Genomic DNA, 25258 nt, shown 5'->3' on the forward strand with positions numbered 1-25258 from the left:
GGTCCCGCTGGGAATGTGCTCTAACAGTAAATATAGATTTACTTCTTCTTTTCTAATCCTTATGACTTTACCTTTTTACTTTACTGCACTGGCTAGGACCTCCAGTACAAAATTAAGTAGAAATGGTGACCACAGATATCCCTGTCTAGTTCCTGATCTTGAGAAAAGAAGTATTCAATTTTTCAACACTAAGTATGGTGTTGAATGTTGTATTTTGTTTTGTGGTAGATCCCTTTATCAGAATTAGTAAGTTTCTTTCTATTTCTATAGTAAGAGTTATTTTTTTAACAAATGAATGTTGAATGTTGACAATTCGGCATCTATATCATCATATTGCTTTGCTCTATTATTCTACTAGCTGTGAATTACATGCATTGATTTTTGAGTGATAGCTTAGACTTGCATTCTTGGGCTAAAGCTCCTTTGGTCATGTTTTATTATCTTTTGTATGTATTCCTGTATTCCACTTGCTAATATTTTGTCAAGGATTTCACATCTATGGTTATGAGGCTTATTATTCTTTTATTTTCATTTCTTATAAAATCTGTGTCAGGTTTTGTTATTGGGGTTGTGCTGGCCTTTAAAAATGAACAGAAATGTGTTGCTCTTTCCTCTCTTTTCCAAGAGACTGTAAGAATAACATTATTATTTTCTTAAATATTTCATGGAATTTAACACGGAAGCCATTTGGGTCTGAGGTATTTTTTTGAAAGGTTTTAAATAAATTCTGTATTTTAATAGATATAGGAATACACATTTCTTCTATTTCTTGCATAAATTATGATAATTTTTGAGTTTTAAGGTATTTATAGATTTTTATTAAATGTGTTTGATAAAAAGTTATGCATAATATTTTTATTATCTTTCCCTTGTTATTTTTTCTTGTCCCATGAGTTATTTAGAAATGTGCTGTCTACTATCAAATATTTGGGGGTTTGGAGACATACTATTATTATTATTTATTAATTCTGATTTAATTTTGTCATCATCAGAAAACATACTCCATATTATTTCAATGTTTAAAGTGTATTGTGACTTGTTTTATGCTCTAGCATGTAGTCTACCTTAGTAAATTTTATATATGTATGCTATAAGAATGTTTAATCTGTAGTTATTGATATTGTAACTACAAATTGTCTACTTCCTTGTTGATTTTTTCTCATTATATAACCTACTTAGAGAGATACTTTGCATATTCCAACCATAATTGTGTATTTGCCTTTCTCCCTTTAAATGTGGATGCTTTTGTTTCATGTATTTTAATCTCTGTGATTAGATGCATACACATTAGGATTGTTAAATCTTCCTAAATAATTGATCAATTTATTAATTATGAAATGTATAATATTTCTTATCTTAAGGTCTCATGTTTGACATTAATACAACCATGCTTACTTTCCAATGCTCGCTGCTGTATTTTAGATCAGGCACCTGTGTTGATGTTGTGTTCCCACACCCCACCCCAGAAGTATCCCGCTTCTGCGAATCCCTTTCTTATAGTATTATGGTAAATGATCATTGTTCACTTATGAGTGAGAACCTGTGGTACTCTGTTCTTTGTTTCTGTGATAGATCACTGAATATAATAGACTTTAAATCCATCCAACTTGCTGTGTAGTCCATATGGTTGTCCTTCCTTATAGCTGCATAATATTCCATTGTTATGTTACCACATTATTTTTTATCCAGTCCAGTGTTTTTTTTAAGCTTTGCCCCCCCCCCCCACCTTGAGGAGGTGAATCTCCTCTTTCTCTCTCTCTAATTTGGTTGGTTCCATGATCTTGCTATTGTGAATAGTGCTACAGTAAACATGTGTGTGCAGGTATCTTTTTTGTAGAATGATTTGAATTCCTCTGGGTATACTCCCAGAAGAGGGATTGCTAGGTCGTATGGAAGGTCAATTTTAGAAATTGCCACACTGTTTTCCAAAGAGGCTACATTAGTTTGCATTCCCACCAGCAGTGTAGAAGTGTTCCCTTTTCTTGGCATCATTGCCAGCATCTGTTGTTTGTTTTATTAATGATGGTCATTCTTACTGGGGTTAGGTGGTATCTCAATGTGATCTGGATTTCCATTTTTCTGATGATTAGCGAGGATGAGCACTTTTTCATGTGTCTGTTGACTTGCTCATATGTCTTCTTTTGAGAAGTGTCTATTCATGTCATTTGCCCACTTTTTCATGAGGCTGTTTGGTTTTTTTTCCTTTCATTATGTTTGAGTTCCTTGTAACTCTGGATGTTAGGGCTTTGTCAGAGATAAAGTTGGCAAATATTTTTTCCCATTTTTGTGGGCTGTCTCCCCACTCTCTTGATGGTTTCTTTTGCTTTGTAGAAGCTTTTAATTTTAATGAGGCCTGACTTGTCTATCTTATCTCTTATCTCCTGTGTTTCTAAGATTCTTATAGTTTGAGGCTTTATGTTTAGTTCATTAATCCATTTAGAGTTGATTTTTGTGTATGGTGATAGGTAGGGGTCCTGTTTCAATCTTTTGCATGTGATCAGTCAGATTTCCAAGCACCATTTACTGAATAGGTTCTCCTCTCCATAGTGGTTTTTGGTGGAGGCTTTGTCAAAGATGATTTGGTTGAGAAATTAAGGTTTTGCTTCTGGAATCTCTATCCTGTTCCATTAGTCCATATGTCTGTTCTTGTACCAATACCAGGCTGTTTTGATTATTGTAGGCTTATATTAAAGTTTAAAGTCTGGAAGTGTGATACCTTGTACTTTGTTTCTTTTGCTAAGAATTGTTTTGGCTATTCGTGGTCATTTATGTTTCCATATGAATTTCTGTATTGTCATTTCCAGGTTTGAGAAAAATGATGTTGGTAATTTAATGGGTATTGTGTTTAATCTGTAGATTGCCTTTGGTAGGATGGACATCTTAACAATGTTGAATTCCTCCTATCCCTGAGCATGGAATATCTTTCTATTTGTTGTGTCTTCTTGGATTTCTTTGAGCAGTGTTTTATAGTTCTCATTGTAAAGGTCTTTCACTTCTCTGGTTAGGAAGCTGCTGAGGTATTTCTTTTTTCTTTTTCTTTTTTGTTTTGTGACTATTATGAATGGAATTGTACTTTTTATTTGTTTCTCTGCCTGTTTGCTGAGTGAATAAAAATGCGACTGTGTTTTGCACTTTTATTTTTTTCCCATTTTCTTGGTGTATGTTTGTAGAGATATAAATTCCCCTCTTTATAACTGTTATTATGGCATCCCATAGGTTTTGGTAAGATGTTTCTTCACTTTCATTTGTTTCCAGGAATCCTTTAATTTCTTTTATGATTTCTGTGTTGACCCAGGAGTCATTCAGCAACATGCTATTTAGTGTCAATGTCTTTATAGTTTTGGGGGGAATTTTGTTGGTGTTGATATTTATTTGCATTCCACTGTGGTCTGAGAAGGTGCATGGCATTATTTTGATCTTATGAAATTTGTTTAGGCTTGGTTTATTGCCAAGGATGTGATCAATCTTGCAGTACACCCCATGTGGTGATGAGTAGGATGTATAGTCTGTGGTTGTTGGGTGAAGTGTTCTGTAGGTATCTTTTAAGTCCCTTTGGTCAAGTGTCAAATTTAGGTTCTAGATGCCCTTGTTGATTTTTTTGCCTCAGTGATCCATCTAGGGTTTCTAGTGGGGTATTTAAGTCCCCAGTTATAATAGTGTTCGAGTCAATATATTTTTGTAGTTTACTTAGTAGTTGCTTTATAAATGCAGTTGCTCCTGTGTTAGGTGCATATATGTTTATGATGAATATTTCTTGTTGATGAATTGAACCTTTTATCATTATGAAAGTGTCCTTTTGTATCTTTTTAAATTTTTGATAGCCTAAAGGTTGTTTTGTCTAATATTAAGATCACCACTCCTGCCTTCCTTTGTGATCCATTCGCAAAGGATCCTGCCTTCCTTTATTTTCCATCCTCTATATTTGAGTCTATGTGCATCTCTTGTGATAAGATTAGTTTCCTGGCTGCAGCAAAGTATGGGCTCATGGTTTTTTATCCCGTTTGCCATTCTGTGTCTTTTCAGTTGTGCATTTAGTCCATTCACATTCAGGTTGATTATTGAAATGTGATTGTTTATCCCCGTCATAAGATTCTTATAAAGTTTTTTGTTTATTTGTTTGTTTTATTTTAACTTTTGGGTTGATGGATGTGTGTGTTTTCAAGTTTGCAGTTGTAATGTATTCTCTGTTGATTCTATGCTCCCTTGTGCTCTTAGGAAGTGAGTGATAACTCCTTTTTTTCTTTCTTCTAGGCTTAATACTTTTTAAATCATCTCCTGTAGAGCTGATCTGGAAACTGCATAATCTCTTATGGATTGAATTTCTAGGAAGGATTTTAATTCTCCACCTCTGATGAAGCTGAGTTTGGCTGAATAGGAAATTCTTGGTTGAAATTGTTTATTTTTAAGACTTTGAATATTGAACCTCAGTTCCTTTTAAATTGTAGTGTTTCTACTTATAAGTCTGTGTTATTCTGATTGGTTTTTCCTGGTAGATAGTCTAACTTTTCTCTATTGCTTCCTTTAGGATTTTTTCTTTTGTGCCTACTTTGTATAGGCAAATTACTATGTGTCTAGGGGTAGATCTTTTCATTTGATGTTTTGTGAGGGTTCTCTACATCTCTTTTGTTTGGATGGTCACACCTCTGGTGAGATGGGGAAAGTTTTCTTGGGTACTATCCTGGAATACTTGCTCTAATGTGTTCTCCCTTTCCCTTTCTTCTTCTGGGATACCAATCAATCATAGGTTCAGACTCTTGATATAATTGCATATCTCTTGGAGGCTTTGCTCTTTCTTTTCAATTTTCTTTCTCTGTTTTTAACAGATCAGATTAATTCGATGTTTTGGTGTTCAAGTTCTGAGATTCTTTCTTCTGCTAGACTAATTTTGCTTTCCATGCTTGTCATTTTGCTATGTACTTCTTGAATGAAATTTTTTATGGCTATAATCTCTGTTACAAGTTCTTTCACTGTTGCATCTTGTCTTTCTTGAGTCTTATTCACTCTTTCCATCCATTCCCTAATCCCTGTTGTATTCTGGGGCCTAATCCCTGTTGTATTCTTAGTGATTTTCATTGTTTGTGCTCTTAGGTCTGATTTTTCAGGTGTTTTCTCTTTGTTACACTGGGAATTACCTGTGTTCTTACAGTGACTTTTCTTCATTTGTGACAGGTTTCTTTCTTTTCTCTTTAGTTCCATTATTCAGTGGCAGTTGGAGAGGCTTTCACTTCTGATGTTTGCTCAGCCTTCCATTCTTCCCTGATCTGGGCTCTGAATTTGTTCTATTTTGAAACAGGGTTGTGAGTGGAAAGCTTTGCTGTCTTTTGTAGTTTTGAGAGTTGAATATGGTGGAGGATAGGGAGCTAGGATTCAGAAATGACTTGCAAATCACAATACACACTGCTTGTGCTATGGGTTCCCTGAGACCCACTCCCCACCACCACTCTAAATGATGATACAATGGGTATGTGTATGTACCCCTGAGTCCAAGATACAGTAACAGTGGTGAGGAGAGAACCAAGAAAAATAGCATGAAATAAGACAGACAAAAATGAAAAATAAATATACATGGAAAACAAAAGCAGAAACCAAAGAGAAAAATCAATCAGAGAGAGAGAGAGAGAGAAACTAAAACCAAAACAAACTGGGGGGAAAAAAGCAAGACAAGCAGACAAAAACAGGAAACCAATCACACACACACACACACACACAGACAGAACACAAAATGAAAAAAATAAAAGAGAATTTAAAAGGAATTCACATCAAACCCTTACACATACATTCACACACATTAAACTAAAAAAAAGCAAAACAAACAAAAAAGAAAGATGAACATTCAATCATTCATGTACATACATAAACAGAAAATGATAAATGAAAGACGAAAGAAAGAAAAAAGAAGGAAAAAAGAAAAGAAAAAGTAAAGGTTGAGGGGAGTCTAGATAGAATCCTCACATACATATTTGTGCACAAAGTAAAAAGAAAAAATAAAACAACAAGGACACAAACAAAAAAACAAAAAATAACCTGCCCTCTTATGGCAGGTTCTGTAATTGTTCCTCTCAGCTGCTCACATAAGCCCCTGCTGTCTCCTGCAGAGCTGTGGCCTCATTCACAATCTTCCCAGTGTCTGTTCCAGGGAAGGAGGAGAGGTGGTGGGTGTGGATGGAGCTTCAGTCCTCCCCTCCCACTCTCATATTTTTAGTGGGATCCTCTCTAGTGTGGAGTATGTGGGATTGTCTCTTTTCCTGGTGCTGGCAGGGGGCACCCCAGTTAGGCTTATCATGGAGTAGAGTCCACCTATTGCAGCTGACATCCAGGCTCTGCCTGGACTCATTCTTCTCAGTCATACACTAGCTGTGTGGGTCTGACATTCAGAAGATTACTGAGGAGAAGGGCATTGGGTCAGCCCTGGATTCACAGTTGATCTCTGTGGGGGTCTTCCTCATCCTTTTCTGGTCACTCCCTTTGTCCCACGACTGATTCAGGGTAGGGGTGGAGTGCCTGAGACTCAGCACTTGTCTTGTCTCTCCGGAGTTTGTGCTTTCAGAATATTCCTTCTGGGTCATGATCAACCCCTGAGTAGTCAATCCACCAGTCACAGAGATCAGGTCTGTCAGACCGTGGTGAGCAAGCTAGAGCACTTTCCTGTCTAGTTCTCAAGATGGTGACAGGGTATCTGATTCATCTTCTTCAGGGGGCTTTGTCTCTTGCTCTCGCACTATGCTCTCTTCACAACCCTTGCTGCCAGTGTCTGGTGATATTTTTTTAAATGGAGCTTGGTTTCTATACCCCAGAAAGTGCTAGGGTCCAAGCAGAGCAGTTACAGCATCATCTGCTTCACCAGGAGACCCCAGGGCACTTGTTCCCAAGTCCCCACTCAGTAAGACACTCACATGCACACTTACTTACAGGCATATATGCAAATTTTTCCATATACTCACTCACACTAGGACTCACTTAGTCCAACTGACTCTGCCGCCATCTTCCTAGGAGTCCTTTGTATAATATTTAAAATTCATTTTTGTCAATGGTATATAATCAGTTCTTATATTTTTCAAACAATTTGATCATCTCTGTCTCCTTATTTGGCATTTATGTTTAGGAATTCTTAATATGGTTGGATCTAAGTCTACCATTTTGTTATTATTTTCTATTTGTACCATTTTCAATTGTAGGTCATCCTGTCTTCTTAATTAAAGAGGTTAATTAAGGACATTTCAGTATTCCCTTTCAATTCTGAGTTATGTCTCTTTTGTGGTTGCTCTAGGATTACAAAATATATCCATAATTTATCATAGTCTACTTATAGTTAATAGTGTATTCATTTACATAAATCATAATTCCATCCTACAGCAATATAATTTCTTTTAATTATGAGAATTAAAGGAAGGGTTATTTGCCAATTGTTGTTACATATTATACATCTACATTTGTTATAAACCACACAATGCAATGTTAGCATTTTTAAACCATCAGTTGTCTTTCAAAGAAAGAGAAAAAAATTGTATAATCTACCCATATATTTGCCATCTTAATTTTTTTTGTTCTTTTCTGCACATCCAGATTTTATCTGTTATAATATCCTTTTGGCCTGAAAAACTTACTTTAGCATTTTTTTTTGTTGACAACAGATTATCTTAGCTTTAGTTTATAGGAAAATGTTAATCAATTGATCAGAAAGCTTTATCAGTTTACTCATATATGTCTTTTGAAAAAATCATTCATATATTCCCCATTGTGGCAGAGACATTTATTGCCCACAAAATACCCCTGACCTACTTACATTTCTCAGATCTCTTGCAATTAGGCAGGTCATAAGGTCTGTAAGTGTGTTACTTTCAAGAAAAGCATTTAATAATAGGTATGAGATCTCCATTAGCTCTCTTGCCCTGCAGTCATGGAGGTCACATACTTAACTTCAACCACATGATAGTGAAGGACAGTGTAGGTCCATTAATGATTCTTTGAACCAAAGTCCTTTTCTGTCTTCATCCTGTGATTTGCACTGAACTTCAGAGTAGGCATAATATTAACTTCTGTTGTACAGTTGGACCATGAACAACATAGGTTTGAACTGTGTGGGTTCATTTAAATATAAATTTTTAAAAATAAATATATTGGAAAACTTTTGGAGGTTTGTGACAGTTTATAAAACTCACAGATGAACCATGTAGCCTAGAAATATTGAAAAAATTAGGAATAAGTTATAGATATAAAAAAATGCATAAAATATATGTAGACGTTAGTCTATTTTATCATTCATGATCAGAAAATATACATAAATCTATTATAAAAAGTTTAAGTGTATCAAAAGGTACACACCCTTACAGACCATACATGGTACCATTAGCAGTTGAGAGAAATGTAAGCAAATGTTAAAGTGAAGTATTAAATCATAACTGCATAAAATTTACTATAGTGCATACTGTACTACTATAATAATTTTGTATCATCTCCTATTGCTGTTGCCGTGAGCTCAAGTGTTGTAAGTGTCCGCTTAAAACACTGTGTGATGCTAATCATCTCTATACGAGCAGTTCATATGTCCAGTAAACTGCCATGTTCCAGTAGCAAGTTCTCATTGGTCTTTTATATTTTTCATCATGTTTAATGCAATAATGTAAACCTCAAATAATGCCATGGGACATATATGAAGTGTCACTAGTGATGCTGGAAGTGCTCCCAAGAAGCAGAGAAAAGTCATGACGTTATAAGAAAAAGTTGGCATTGCTTGATATGTACCATAAATTGAGACCTGAAGTTGTAGTTACCCACCATTTCAAAATAAATAAATTGAGCATAAGGACCATTGTATAAGAAGCAAAGGAAATTAGTGAAGCAGTCATTACAGTTACACCAGCAGGCACAAAAATCTTGAACTTTTTGCAAAATACCTTTTCATTTTGTACTAAAAATACATCTTTTATGTGAGTGCTACAAGAAAGACATGCCTATAGACCTCAATATGATTCAAGAAAAAAATGGAATCATTATGTAACAACTTAAAGCAAGAGGAAGGTAAAGGATCTAAAGCTGGAGGAATTAATGCCAGTGAAGGATGGTTTGATAATTTTAGAAAAAGATTTGGCTTTAAAAAATGTCAAGATAACTGAAGAATCAGATTCTCCCAATCTAGAGGCAGCATTAAGGTAGACATGATTAAGAAAATCAATGAGGAGAAAGGAAATATGTCTGAATATATTTTTTAATTTAGACAAAAGGGCCCTATTCTGGGGGGGAAAATGTCACCAAGGACATTTATTAGTAAGGAAAAGAAGCAAGAACCAGGATTTAAGGCAGAATGGGATAGACTGACTCTGCTGCTTTTGTGCAATTGTAGTAGGGTTTATGATTGCGACTGCCCTATCTATGAGGCTGCTAATTTCCTGAACCCTGAAGGAAAAAAGATAAACACCAGCTACCTGTGTTTTGGTTGTACAACAAACAGAGTTGAATAAGAATCCTCTTTCTGAATCAATTCCATTGATGCCTGTCCCTAAAGTCATGATTTGTCTTGCCAGTAAGATAAGTTCTTAAAGTTCTTTTGATATAGAAAAATCCCCCAGGCCACCCAGAACTCCATGAGTTCAACACTGAAGGCATCAAAGTGGTCTACTTGCTTCCAAACATAATGTCTTCAATACAGCCTTGAAATTAAGAGGTCATGAGGACTTTTAAGGCTCATTATACATGGCACTCTATGGAAAGGATTACCAGTGTTGTGGAAGAGAACCCCAACAGAAAGAACATCATGAAAGTCTGGAAGGATTACACCATTGAAAATGCCATCAGGGGAAGTCGAGAAGATGGCGGCTGAGCCAGTCGGACTATGCAAATTCCCGTGTGAGTGAGTGAATTTTGTGTATGTGCTGGTAAACAAGTGGGCATGTGAGTGGCTGACTGAGTGAGAGCTAGGGAGCTAGCAGCCAGGGCTCTCCTGGTGCAGCGGCTGGTGCCACAGCTGTTGGACTTGGACCCTAGCAATCTCCAGGACGCAGAAGCCAAGTGCCATTTTCTTTTCTTTTAAATCAACAAACCCTCCCTGCAAAGAAAATACTGGGAGAGACTGTCTAAGTGGGAGCTTGAGAACAAGTGACCAGGCCCCTGATGCAAGAGCTGGTGCTGCAGCATCTCTGCATCGTACCTGGCTCTTCCCAGGTTGCAGAAGTTGAGCGCCATTATTTTTTCAAAAACGGACAAAAGTTTTCCTGTGAAAAATTGGCAGGGAGAAACCATCACCCCAGGCTCTCTCTCACCATTGCAGCAGGAGAAAGACTGCCAGTTCCTGGCTTTGCCTCACAACTACAGCACCTGGCAGGGCATTGGCAGCAGGGTCTGCGGAGGGAGTCCAGAAGCAAAGTTCCACGGAAGAGGATCCCACCACCATTGCAAAGGTGGGGCAGGAAAGTGCTCCAACTTGCTCAACATAGAGCAACAGACCTGATCTCTGTGACTGGCAGATCAACTCCTCAGAAATTAATCATACCCAGAGAGAATATCCTGAAAGCACAAACTTCGGAGGGACCTGCCAAGTGTTTGAGTTCCCAGTGCCCCACTCCCTACCCTGATCCAGCTAAAGGACAAAGGTGTGCCCAGAAAAGGATAAGAACTCCAAAGAGATCAGTGGTAAGTCCAGGGCTGACCCAAACCTCCTCCTTCCCAGCAAGCCTCTGAACATCAGACCCACACAGCTGGGCCACGACTGAGAGGGACAAACTCAGGCAGAGCCTGGATGTAAGTCGCAATAGAAGAACTCCACTCCCCCACTCCATGAGTACATACCTGAGGAAGACACAATCCCGTACCTCCTGACCGGTGGAGATCTCCCTGACTATACGAGAGTGGGAGGGGAGGACTGCAGTCCTACCTACCTTCACTACCCCTCCTCCTTACCTACCTCTGACACTGAGGAGAGAGTAAAAGAGGTGGCGCTGCAAAAGAGACCTGATTAGAGGAACAATTGCAGAACCTGCCACAAGAGGGCAGGTTTGTTTTTAAGTTTTCAATTTCTTTTAATTTAAAATTTTTTTGACTGTTACTTCATCTATTCTTTAAATATTTTTCCTATGTGCATGAATGTGTATATGAGGATTTGATCTGTATCCCTTCCAAATTTTCTTTTCTTTTTCTGTTTCTTATTTTATATGTTGTTTCCTGTTTATGTGTGTATGTGAATGATGGAGTGTTCATCTTTCAATTTTGTTGTTGTTGGTTTGATTTTTGCTCTTTTGTTCTTCTGGGGTTTTTTATTTTCATTTTTTATAGTTTAAGGTATATGTCAATATATGTGTGAAGGTTTGACTTGAATTCCTTTTTTTCCCCCACTCTTGTCTTTCTGTTTTTCTTCTCTATTCACTTTGTGCTAGGCATGTGTGCTAGGCATGTGTGCGTGCATTTAGTTTTCTTGGGGTGTTTTTGTTGTTTTTTTTTTGTTTCACTTTGCTGTCAATGCAGTTTGTTTGGGGGTGTGTGTGTATGTCTGTGTGTGTGTGTTCAATTGGTTTTTGCATTGGTTTCTGCTTTGCATCATCATACAGAGTGGTGGTGGGGAGTGGGTCTTAGGGAACACATACCACAATAAGTGAACATTGCAATTTTCAAGCAGTTTCTGAATCCTAGTGCCCATCCCTTACTTTATCAAAAATTCAAAAACTACAAGAGACAGCAAAGCTTCCCATCCACCATCCTATTTGAAAATAGAACAACTCAAGAGCCCATAACAGGGAAGAATAGAGGACTGAGCAAACATCAGAAGGGAAAGCCTCTCCACTGACACTGGATAACAGAACTAAAGAGAAAAACAAGAGATCTGTCACAAATAAGGAAAAAACAAAAGAAGACCTCAGGCAATTTCAAGTGCACCAAAGACAAAACTCCTGAAAAATCAGACCTTGGTGCCCAAACAATGGAAGTCACCAGGAACTGGACCCAGAATACAACAGGGATTAGGGGATGAATGGAAAGAGTAAATAAGACTCAAGAACGACAAGATGTGACACTGAAAGAAATTATAGCAGAGATTTGGTCAATAAAAAATTTCATCCAGGATATAAATAGCAAACTGACAAGTATGGAAAGAAGAATTAATCTAGCTGAAGAGAGAACCTCAGAACTTAAAAACCAGAAGATGGATTTAAACTGATCTGCAAAAAACATAGAAAGAAGACTCAGAAAGAAAGAACAAAGCCTACAAGAGATGTGCAATTATATTAAGAGGATTAATCTACACCTGATTGGTATCCCAGAAGAAGAAAGGGAAATGGAGAACAATTTGGAGCAAGTATTCCAGGAAGTAATCCAAGAAAATTGTCCCCATCTCACCAGAGATGTGATCATTCAAGAACAAGAGATATGGAGAAACCCCACAGGATATCAAATGAGAAGACCAACCCCTAGACACATAGTATTCACCTACACAAAGTAGGCACAAAAGAAAAAGTCCTAAAGGCAGCAAGAGAAAAAGGTCAGACTAACTACCAGGAAAAAACAATCAGAATAGCAGCAGACCTATCAACAGAAACACTACAAGCTAGAAGGGACTGGAGCCCTATATTCAAAGTCCTCAAAGACAAACAATTTCAACCAAGAATTTCCTAACCTGCCAAGCTCAGCTTCATCAGTGATGGAGAATTAAAATCCTTCCCAGACATCCAATCCCTAAGAGATTATGCAGCTTCCAGATCAGTTTTACAGGAGACACTTAAAAAGGCATTAAGCACAGAAGAAAGAAAACAAGAATGACCACACACTTCCCAAGAGAATAGCAGAGCACAGAATCAACAGAGAAAACAGCACAAGAAACTTGAAAACACACACATACATTAACTCCAAAGCCAAAAGAAGACAAGCAAACAAAGGAAAAAGTTTATAAGAACCTCAAGATGATGGTAAACAATCACATTTCAATAATCAACTTGAATGTGAATGAACTAAATGCACCACTGAAAAACACAGAATGGTAAGAAACCATGACCCAATTATTTGCTGCATCCAGGAAACTCATCTCACTACAAGGGATACACATAGACTCAAAGATAAAGGATGGAAAATGAGTTTCCAGGCAAATGGATCACAAAAGAAGGCAGGAGTTGAGATCTTAATATCAGACAAAACAGCATTTAAGCTATCAAAAATTTAAAAAGAAGCAAAAGATCACTACATAATGATAAAAGGTTCAATTCATCAACATGAAATATCCCTCCTAAACATATATGCACCCAACACAGGAGCACCAGCATTTATAAAGCACCTACTAAGTAAACTAAAAAAAGATATTGACTCTAACACTATTATAGCAGAGGACTTGAATACCTGACAAACAGCCCTAGATAAATCATCAAGGCAAAAAAATCAACAAGGAGATCCAGAACCTAAATTTGACACTTGACCAAATGAACTTAATAGATACCTACAGATTATTCTACCTAACAATCACAGAATATGCATTCTACTCATCACCACATGGAACGTACTCTAAGATCAATCACATCATTGGCCATAAATCAAGCATAAACAAATTCCATAAGGTTGAAATCTTGCCATGCACATTCTCAGATCACAGTGAAATAAAAATAAATATCAACACCAACAACATTTCCCCAAAGCCCACAAAGACATGGACACTAAACAGCATGATGCCGAACAACTACTGGGTCAACGCTGAAATCAAAGCAGGAATTAAAAGATTCCTGGAAACAAATGAAAATGAAGAAACATCTTACCAAAACTTCTGGGAAGCCATGAAAACAGTTCTCAGAGGGAATTTATATCTCTAGGAGCACACATCAAGAAAATGGAAAAAATCACAAGTGGAGAGCCTAACGAAACACCTAAGGGAGTTAGAAAGAGAAGACCACTAAAATCCCCCAACTACAGCAGAAGAAACCAAATCACCAAAATAAGAGCCCAAATACAAGACATAGAAAACAAAAATAAAGAAAATATCAACAAAACAAAAACCTGATTCTTTGAAAGAATTAACAAGATTGATGGACCCCTAGCCAGAACGACCAAGAAAAAGAGAGAAAAAGCCCACATAAACACAATCAGAAATAGAAAAGATTAAATCATAACTGACGCCAAGGAAATACAAAAGACTATCGGAGATTACTTTGCACACCAATATTGAAACAAACTCCATAACCTAAATGAAATGGAGGACTTTCTGACATCACACAACCTCCCCGGGTTGAAACAAGAAGACATTGAGACACTGGATAGACCAGTAACAACCCAGGAAATTGACTCTGTCATGCGAAAACTACCTACCAAAAAAAGCCCTGGACCGGATGGATTTCCAGCAGAATTCTACAAAATGTACAAGGAGGAGCTGATACCGATCTTACTGAAAGTATTCCAGCCTTGTCAGTCGGTGCCGCGTGCGGGCTGGTGGCTCTGTGGCAGCAGCAGCGGCTGGTCTCCGGCCCCATGAGCAGCTTCAGCAGCAAGGAGCGCGCCGCGCCCTTCAGTCTTGAGTACCGAGTCTTCCTCAAAAATGAAAAAGGCCAATATATATCTCCATTTCATGATGTTCCAATTTATGCTGATAAGGATGTATTCCACATGGTAGTTGAAGTACCACGCTGGTCTAATGCGAAAATGGAGATTGCTATAAAGGATCCTTTAAATCCAATTAAACAAGATGTGAAAAAGGGAAAGCTTCATTATGTCGCAAATTTGTTCCCGTATAAAGGATATATCTGGAACTAAGGTGCCATCCCTCAGACTTGGGAAGAACCAGGACTCAATGATAAACATACTGGCTGCTGTGGAGACAATGACCCAAATGATGTGTGTGAAATTGGAAGCAAGGTATGTGCAAGAGGTGAAATAATCAGGGTCAAAGTTCTGGGCATATTGGCTATGATTGATGAGGGAGAAACCAACTGGAAGGTCATTGCCATTAATGTAGATGATCCTTATGCAGCCAATTATAATGACATCGGTGATGTCAAATGGCTGAAACCTGGCTATCTAGAAGCTACTGTGGACTGGTTTAGAAGGTACAAATTTCCTGATGGAAAACCAGAAAATGAGTTTGCTTCCAATGCAGAATTTAAATATATGGACTTTGCAGTTGATATTATTAAAAGCACTCATGTCTACTGGAAAGCATTAGTGACTAAGAAAACATATGGAAAAGGAATCAGTTGCATGAATACAACAGTATTGGAAAGTCCCTTCAAGTGTGATCCTGATGCTGCCAAAGCCATTGTGGAAGATTTACCACCACCATATGACTCTTCCTGCACAGTACCAACAGATGTGGATAAGTGGTTTCATCACCAGAAAAACTGAGATATCTCCAGAATATAAACTGATATTGCTGCATCCTATTCATTTGGAAGAATTAGATGTTAAAGTAGTAGCTTTTCAAAGCTTTACATTTCTAGAACTCATCTAACTAAAGCAAATTCTGCTATGACCAATTCAATATATTCAGAATGATATCTGTTTAAAGCATTTTTCATATCTCAACCAAGATAACTTTTAGTACGGGCTTAAATATCAAAGCAGCTGTGATGTGGAAGTCACTTGTGAATAGACGTGCAAGACGGGCACATATTGGATGTATATGTTTACCTTGTGTTAGGAAATAAAATTATTTTGCTGAAAAAAAAGAAAGTATTCCAGACAATTGAGAAAGATGGAATTCTCCCCAAATCATTTTGCGAAGCTAACATCACACTGATACCCAAACCCAGTAAATATCCAACAACAGAAAAGAGAACTACAGGCCAAAATCCCTTATGAACATAGATACAAAAATCCTCAGTAAGATTCTAGCAAATTGGATCCAAAAACACCTTTCAAAAATCATCCACCATGACCAAGTAGGCTTCATCCCCAGGATGCAGGGCTGGTTCAACATTTGCAAGACCATAAATGTAATTAAATACATCAACAGATGTAAAACAAGAACCACATAATTATATCATTAGATGCAGAAAAATCTTTTGATTAAAATCCAGCACCCCTTCTTGATAAAAACCCTGAAACACCTAGGTATACAAGGAACGTACCTCAAAATACTAAGTGCCATCTACTATAAACCCACAGCTAACATATTGCTAAATGGAAAGAAACTGGAAACATTTCCCCTGAAAACTGGAACAAGACAAGGCTGCCCACTCTTACCCCTCTTGTTCAACATTGCGTTGGAAGTCCTAGCTAGGGCAATTAGACAAGAGAAGGATATCAAGGGTATCCAAACAGGAAAAGAGGAAGTCAAGTTGTCCCTCTTTGCTGATGATATGATCCTATACCTTGAAAATCCAAGAGAATCTGTTAAAAACCTGCTTGCACTGATAAAGGACTTTGCCAAAGTTTCGGGGTACAAAATAAATATGCAAAAGACAGTTTTATTCCTATACACCAGCAACAAGCAGGCAGATACCCAAATTAAAAGCACAATCCCATTCATAATAGCCATTAAAAAAATGAAATACCTCGGCACCTTCATAACCAGAGAAGTGAAAGACCTTTACAATGAAAACTACAAAACACTGCTCAAAGAAATCCAAGAAGACACAAACAAATGGAAAAATATTCCATGCTCATGGATAGGAAGAATCAACATTGTTAAAATGTCCATCCTACCAAAGGTAATCTACAGATTCAATGCAATACCCATTTAGTTACCAACATAATTCTTCTCAGACCTGGAAATGACAATACAGAAATTCATATGGAAACATAAATGACCACGAATAACCAAAATAATCCTTAGCAAAAGAAGCAAAGCAGGGGGTATCACACTTCCAGATTTCAAACTTTACTTTGAGGCTACAGTAATCAAAATAGCCTGGTATTGGTACAAGAACAGGCACATAGACCAATGGAACAGGATAGAGATTCTGGAAGCAAAGCCTCAATTTCTCAACAAATTCATCTATGACAAAAGCTTCCAACAACGACCACTGGGGAGAGGAGAACCTATTCAGTAAATGGTGCTGGAAAAACTAGCTGATCACATACAGAAGATTGAAACAGGACCCCTACCTATCACCATACACAAAAAACAACTCTAAATGGATCAAAGGCCTAAAAGTAAAACTTCAAACTATAAGAATCTTAGAAAATGCAGGAGACATCCTTATGGAATTTGGAACTGGCAACCAATTCCTGATCAGCATTCTAAGTGTCCATACCATAAGAAATACGATAGGTAAGTGGAACCTCATCAAACTGATGAGCTTCTGCAAAGCAAAAGAAACTATCAAGAGAGCAGGGAGACAGCCCACAGAATGGGAAAAAATATTTGCCAACTGTATATCTGACAAAGGCCTAACATCTAGAATCTATAAGAAACTCAAATGCACCGAAAGGAAAAAAACAAACAGCCCCATTAATAAATGGGCAAAACACATGAATAGACAATTCTCAAAAGACACATGAAAAAGTGTTCAGTCTCACTCATCATTAGAGAAATGCAAATCAAAACTACATGGAGATACCACCTAACCCCAGTAAGAATTGCTATCATTAAAAAAAAAAAAAAGATGGTGGTGAGGATGTGGAGAAAAAGGAATGCTTCTATACTGCTGGTGGGAATACAAACTAGTGCAAACTCTTTGGAAGACAGTGTGGCGATTTCTGAAGGAACTAGAAATTGACCTTCTGTATGACCCAGCAATTCCCCTACTGGGAATATACCCAGAGGAACTCAAATCATTCTACAGAAAAGATACCTGCACACGTATGCTTGTTGCAACTCTATTCACAATAGCAAAAACATGGAACCAACCATGTTGCCCATCAAAGCTGGACTGGATTTTTAAAATGTGGTGCATATACACAATGGAATATTATGCAGCCATAAAGGAGGACAAACATATGGACTTCGCAGCCACTTGGATGGACTTAGAGTTGATCATACTCAGTAATCTATCACAGAAACAAAGAACAGAGTATTATAAGTTCTCACTCATAAGTGAACCTTGAACAATTAAAAAGGGATTGGTAATAGTGGGAAACTGTCGGGAGGAGGGGGAGGAGTCACAATTGAGGGAAATCGTTAGGGAAGGGAGGGGTATACCTCATCAACAAGGGTACCTGCATAATCAACGTTTGTATACCTAACCCTGAATTGTATCCCACATCTGTATAATAATTTTTTAAAAAGAAAGAAAGAAAATGCCACCATTAACAAAAACAGTATGAAAACCATCAAACCTGAAAGAATTAATTTCTGCTGGAGAAGTCTGTGTCTAGATGTTGTGCCTGACATCATGGAATTTCCAGAACAGCCATTCAAGAAAATCATGAAAGAGTCTGTGGAGGTAGAAAAAAGAAAATGGTGGAGGAGAATGAAGGGGTCTCAAGATAATGGAGTTTGGAGAAATTCAAGAACTAATTGATAGCACACAAGATGTATTAACAGAAGACGACATGATGGAGATGAATGCTTCCAAACCAGTGCCAGATGATGAGGAAGAAGATGTAGAAAAAACAGTGCCAGAAAACAAACTGACATTAGACAATCTGGCAGAAGGGCTTGATTATCAAAGAGTGTTTCTGACATTTTTTTAGGACATAGGCTCTTCTGTAATGTAGACACTGAAACTAAAACAAATGGTGGAAGAAGGATTGGTACTATATAGGAGCATTTTTAGAGAAATAAAAAAGAGCTGGGCAGACGTCACAACATATGTCCATAAAGTTATATCAAGTGTGCCTGCCTTTCTTACCTCCCCTCCCACCTTCTTTACCTCTTCCACCTCTGCCACCACTGAGACAGTAAGACTGCCCCTTCTCTTTCTTCTCTCCCTCAGCCTGCTCAACATGAAGATGATGAGTATGAAGACCCTTATGATAATCCTCTTCCACTTAATGAATAGTAAACACATTTTCTCTGCCTTATGATTTTCTTTTTTTTTTTTTTGAATTGGAGTCTCACTCAGTCGCCCAGACTGGAGTGCAGTGGCCGCTCCCAGCCACTGCAGCCTAGACCTGCTGGGCTCTGGCGATCCTTCCGCCTCACCTCCCAATAACTGGAAATACAGGCGCGCGCTACCACGCCTGGCTGATTTTTTGAATTATTGTAGAGATGAGGTCTCGCCAAGTTGCCCAGGCGGGTCTCGAACCCGCGGGCTCAGGCAATCCACTCACCTCAGCCTCTAAAGGCGCAGGATTACAGGCTGAGCCACCCAGCCCGGCTATGATTTTCTTAATAACATTTTTTCTCTAGCTACATTATTGTAAGACTACAGTATATACATCTAGCATACATAAAATGTGATAATCAACTGTTTATGCTATTGGTAAGACTTCCAAAAAACAGTAGACTATTAGTGGTTAAGTCTTGGGAAGTCAAAGGTTAGATGCAGATTTTTGACTGTGTAGTGATTGGCACTCATGATCCCAGCATTGTTCAAGGATCTGTATTAATCTATTGAGTTTGGGAATAAATTGTTACATTACCTAGCCTAGTCTGGCTGATATAACTACTGATTTGAAATTATATCCCGTAACATTGGAAGAATATATGCTTTTTAGGATTTCCATTCTATTCTATCGATCTGTTATTTCGGATACTAGTACTAACTCTTTTGATTTTTGTAGCTTAATAATGCAATATAATATTTTTTGAGGAAAATATGTTATTATTCTCCTTTTCAAAAATACCTGCTTCTTCTCAAACATACCATCCTTACAAGTCACCTTTAATTTAACTTTAATCATTTTCCCTTGAAGAATCCAAATGGGGTTCAAGTTACAGATTTATTTAACTGAATTGTATCTTTTTATTCAAGAACACATTGGATCTTTCCATTTGTTCACCATATTTATATCCTACAATAAAATTTTATAGTTTTGTCAATATAGCGTCTTTATATTTCACGTACATTTATTCTATTCTTCTATACTAAATGATACATTTTTGCCATTATATATTCTCACTGGTTATTTGATGTATTTATTGTTTGACTAGAGCCTGTAAGTGGCCCTAATTACTACACTGAAATAATCTACATGACAAATTCACCTTCCTGCATGATATATGTACAATGCACAGGATTATACATTCTTTATGTCCTCCTTGATTAAGCCACCAGAGTATAGAATAATTTTTGAAAGTGCTCTTTTGTTATGTTGCTTAAAAATTGAAAGGAAACTTTAGATCACCCGGTTTACCTCTTCCATTTAAAAAAAAGGCTATTTCAGAGAAAACACTTCAGTTCCAAGGTCATACTGATTTCAATTTAAAACATATTTATTGAGCACTTGCCATGAGTTTGACTTCCTAATTCTAGGAAGTCCAGAGCATGCCCCAACCATAATCTGAGATAGACACAGAGTAGCAACTTCATAAGTATTTGTTTGATAGATTTTAATGCTTTATTTTTGAAGTAACATGTTATTGCTAGGGGTCATTGATCATCAGATTTATAGAAAGCAAGCAATACAACCTCAAACGTTATTTCAGTGTGCTCTTGCATCAATTTATAGGTACCACAAAGGCCTTTGTGAGTTTTAGAAAAAAATAATCTGCATTTGTGACTGGAAAAAATAAAAGCCTGGCCATTTGGAGCTCCTGTAGGAAGTAGGTGAAAGGATTTCTTTTGCCTCTTGGGCTTCCTAAAGTATTTTCCATCTTACAATAAGTTGCACATGCTTTTCTGACCCCAGGAGTCTAGTTTTCTACTTTTTTAAAAATAAACATGGCAAGAGTATGCCAACAGCTGCCACTGGAAACATCTATGACTTTATCCCCTTCAGTGAACAGCTGAGTACATTAAGACATAGCAGCACTTTCCCAAAAGTTGAATCCAAGCCAGAAGAGATTAAGACAAGACTCAACTCATGAACACAAGATAAAAATAGAAATTGATTGGCAAGAGACTAAATTAAGATCCATGGATAAACAAGTCAATATGGACTAGGTAGAAAAACTTGGATGCACCTAGAGAAATATCTGGTCTTAATATTTATTATGTAGTCAAAGATAAGACAACATTCTTTGTAGCTCAAGTCTCTACTCTGTCATTTGCTAGGTGTATGATTTTCAGATTTTACTTAACCTCTCTGAACTTCAGTTTCCTCATTTGTAAAGTGAAGATAACTTATACTTACTTTAAAAGGTTTACTTGTGGATTATTATGATTCTTGGTGAACTCCTGGCATGGTTCCTTTTGTTTAGTAAGCCTCAAATAAGTAACATAAACACAAGGAAGACAGCTGAATACTGACAGGTTATGGATGTGACCCAGAAAAGCAGAAATTATGCTCATATATTTTAAAGCTAATAACTTGAGTTAGTTTTAAATCAATCAAAATTGAGAACGTCCCTAAGCATGATCATTCAATTTAATTCAACTACATATAAGGCAGTATGCCAGGCATTGTGGTTTACAAGAATGAAGGAGTCTTGGGTTTGCCTTTCAAAGAACACTAAATCTAACAGGGGGAATAGGAAATTCGCTCAGGAATAAAAAAGACTCTACTGAGTATTAGATACTCATTAAAGAGCTCTCTAATCTCAGAGGGGTAATGACTGTGTTGGTTGATCAGGGAAAGCTTCAAGGAGGAGGGTGCAGTTGTAATGAGCCTTACATAATCAGTAGGATAGAGTTTTGAGAGATGGAAGTGACTGAACATGGTATGACTGAAAGAATGATAGGAAAAAATAGACACAAACACAAAAAATAAAGGGGACTGAGTATATATTCATTTATTCATTCATGTGATAAATACTGTGTATTTGGGGATCTGAGAATTATTGAATTTGGTTGGAATCCTAAACATTTGTGGGGAAGTAATGAATGCATCCCTGAACTGGTAGTTTGGGACTCAGGCATGGAGGACATAGGGATACCTTGCTATCTGTGATGCCCTTTACAGGGACAGGGAAGTCAGAGGATATTTGTGAATAAGAGAGTCACCAGAAATGATTGGAGCTCTGCTTCTTGGATGATTAACCCTTAGGCTGGAGACATTTTTTTTTGTGTGTGTCGGAGTCTTAGTGTCGCCTAGGCTAGAGTGCAGTGTCATGCTCGTAGCCACCACCTCTGTGACTAACAAACAGTGAGTCACTATCAAGTTTGTAGATCATGGAAGAAACAATGACGCTGAGGTGAAATGGACACGATGACTATGAGGCACACATGCAACAACCTGAAGAAGACTTGAGCTGAAAGAAACCGTCAAGGAGTAGAAAAGAAAACAAGGACAACCTGGGAGAATGCCTTTATTTCAGGAATGAAAAAAGAAGAGAAATTCATGGAGAAGAAGTAGTTAGAAATATCAGAAAAGAATCTGAAGAAAACAAGGTCACATAAGTAGAAGGAAAGTTCAAGGAGAAGGTGACAAGTGGCATCATAGCTACAGAAACATTGAAAATGAAAACTGAAGGAAAGTCAATGTTAAATTTAGTCATAAGGAAATCACTGATGACCTTCAAGAAAGCAATTTTAGTATGATGGTGAGGTCAACAGGATGGTGCACAGTATCAGTAGGTGAATGTGAGATTTAAAAATGGTGCTTCGGAATAGATTGGTTTTGTAAAATTTGGCAGCATGTCCCAAGGAAAGTTACAAGAAAAGCCCGTAGCCAATTTTATCAGCTATATTGAGTCATTTAATGTGTTCACTACTAGCATGCTTTGTGTTCAAAGTGCTTAAACAAAAATGCTTTAACTCACATTACCTAGTTTCCTAATTCACATTACCTAATTACCTCACAATCACTTTATAAAGCCAGGAAGACAGGTATTCGTTTTCTCTTTTAAAAAAATGAGATAAAGAGACCTGAAATATCGAGCAACTTATGCCAGGTCACACAGCTATTAGGGACGGGACAAAGGACCCAGGTCTTCTGTCTTCTAGTTCGACACTATTTTCATTGCTCTAAACCAAATGCACAGGGATCTGCTGTCAATATGTTGCATATTATCTGTCAATGAAAGTTTAGGGACCACATAAAGCCCACATAAAACAAAAAGTGCATGCTATAATAGAAGCAAAGAGTATCTCTCTTTTTCCAACATACTGGAGACAGATAGATTAACTTGAATTTGAACTGCTTAGCCAGAAGCCTTTGTACGATAACTTAAGAATTTAAGGTTATCTTTCTTTCACCTTTTGCCTGTGAGTAGCCAGTCAAGGAGGGCCATCACTTTTTTAGTGTCTTGATTTACCTGTTGGCTTTTCTATCATTGTATTTCCAAGAAGCCAATGATAAGCCTAACTTCCTAATTCCATCAAAACCCATTTATTTGAAAATATTTGATATTGGAATTCTCACTCATGTTTTTGAGTTCTTCTAGATCTTAGAGAGATATTACATTTGTGGTGACAGCAAAAGTTATTGGTATTTGGAGTCAGGAGGATGGGAATGGCAGTGGAGCAAACGAGGATGCATTCCCAAGAAAGGAGACCGTGTGACTTGTTGCCATTAAAGCATGACTTCTCACAACCCATCACTGCCTTCCCGTCTCCTCTGTTCTTTAGCCTCTATCCATGATGACTAGTTTCACACAATGATATTACATTTTAAAAATAGTCATGTGGGCCAAGATGTCCATGAATACTTCCTTTTAACTGATGAGGAAATAAAGATCAAATGAAATAAGGAAATTTACCAGAATTAGTACTAAAGCAGACAGGATTCAGACCAAGTATTCTAGTCTCTGGAACCTTGCACCTAAACACAAATAGCTGCTTCTCTTTGACAAATTATGGGTTTTGGCAGGGATGCTGTGGTTGTACAATGAAGACACTACTCAAAGGTAATCACAGAGGGGACTCAAGGGGACAAAATCCAGCCTGCTCTCTGCTCAAGCAGGCTGCAAGTCACAGGACTACTTTTACTCAATGCAGGCTGCAGCTGCTGAAGCTGGGGATCTGTTATATCTGATCTTAGACTCCAGCTCTGTTCTTATTAGATCAACAAAGAGAATACTTACGAGGTGCTCAGAACAATATGAATTAAAGAATAGGTGCTCAATAAATTTGTTTTGATTGTTATGTGCTAAGATGCCCAATAACATTACATTTCTACTTTTTTTTATTTCTTTGCTCAACAAGACCAGTAACATAAATCACCTAGGTAGTTCTCAGGAGGATATATCACTCTGAGGCACAGCATTCCTCTGGATACTCTCAGGATCAATGCCATTAGAAGACTGGTCAGGCAGTGAGTGACATTACTGTTGACAAAAAGAACCTAAACTCTAAAATATTTTAGGATGGTTTATTCTTGAGTCAAACTTGAGTATTTAAGCCAGGAACACCTGTCCTCAGGAGATCCTGAAAAAGTGTGTCCTCTGTGGCCAAATAGTGGCTTGGTTATATACAGTTTTAGGGCAGCAAAAGTTACAAAAACCATAAATCAACACATGTGAGATTTTCATTGGTTTGGCCCAGGAAGGAGGGACATTTCCAAGTGGGGGCCTTAAGTCATAGGTGGATTTAAAATTTCTTGGCTGGTAATATGTAGTTTTTATCAGGAGGTAGGATGTTTTGCTGAGACAAAAGGCGGAAAGACTAGGTTTGTTGATATGTAGATGAAGTCCTATATGTGACAGACTTTAGGGAGGATAGACAAATGTCTTAAAGGTTCCCAAAGTCTGGGAATCCACAAAAGATGACTTTTCAGAGCCATAAACCTTCTTTATTTGTTATGATATGTTATGTCATTGTCAAGTTGGAAAGCAGACATTAGGAAATAGAGTAATATGCTAATAAAACTGCTTGATGAGTCCTTATCAAGCAGTGACTTCCCAAGTCTTTTTTGTCAAGAATTTGGGTAAGATTCCTTAGAATGCATGTGTAGGCCAATAAATAGAAGGAAGTTCCACATTGCTAGGAAGGTTCATTCCTAGGGTTGTCTATTTGGTGATAACAACTCTAACATCAATGATGCTGGGTTATGGTGGAAGGACAAAGTTTGACCTGATTTTATAGCCAATTATTTATAGGAATAGAATTTAGTTTAAAAAAACATGTTAGATCAGATTTATTTTACAAGTTATTATAATTTGGACCCTTGATTTTTTTTGTTTCTTTGTTTCCGGCATAGCATTTGAAAGAGACATGTAATGATAAGATAGTGACAAGTGTAAACATAGGAATTATTTTAGAGTTTATAAAGACTGACCTGATCCAATGTCCCTGAAGTTTACATGTTTTAGTTGTGGTTTTGGAGACCAGCTAGACTTTAAGTTTTCATAAATCACAGGCATGTGTCAGTGGATTAGCTTGAAGTCTAGGTGTTGTTAGAAATGTAGTTAGGTGCTTGTAGGTGTAAGATGTGACTC

General features: G+C 37.4%; 1 pseudogene across 1 annotated transcript; it reads left to right on the forward strand.

Annotated features, from left to right (window-relative positions):
• Window positions 1-14365: 14365 nt before the first annotated feature.
• LOC103252463 lies at window positions 14366-15620 on the forward strand (annotated as a pseudogene). Its single transcript, XR_002481517.1, has one exon. The product of XR_002481517.1 is annotated as an inorganic pyrophosphatase-like (transcript).
• The last annotated feature ends 9638 nt before the right edge of the window (window positions 15621-25258 follow it).

This window comes from Carlito syrichta, unplaced genomic scaffold, assembly GCF_000164805.1.
Source record: "Carlito syrichta isolate Samal-C Ts95f unplaced genomic scaffold, Tarsius_syrichta-2.0.1 Scaffold160482, whole genome shotgun sequence".
Classification (NCBI taxonomy): Eukaryota; Metazoa; Chordata; class Mammalia; order Primates; family Tarsiidae; genus Carlito; species Carlito syrichta.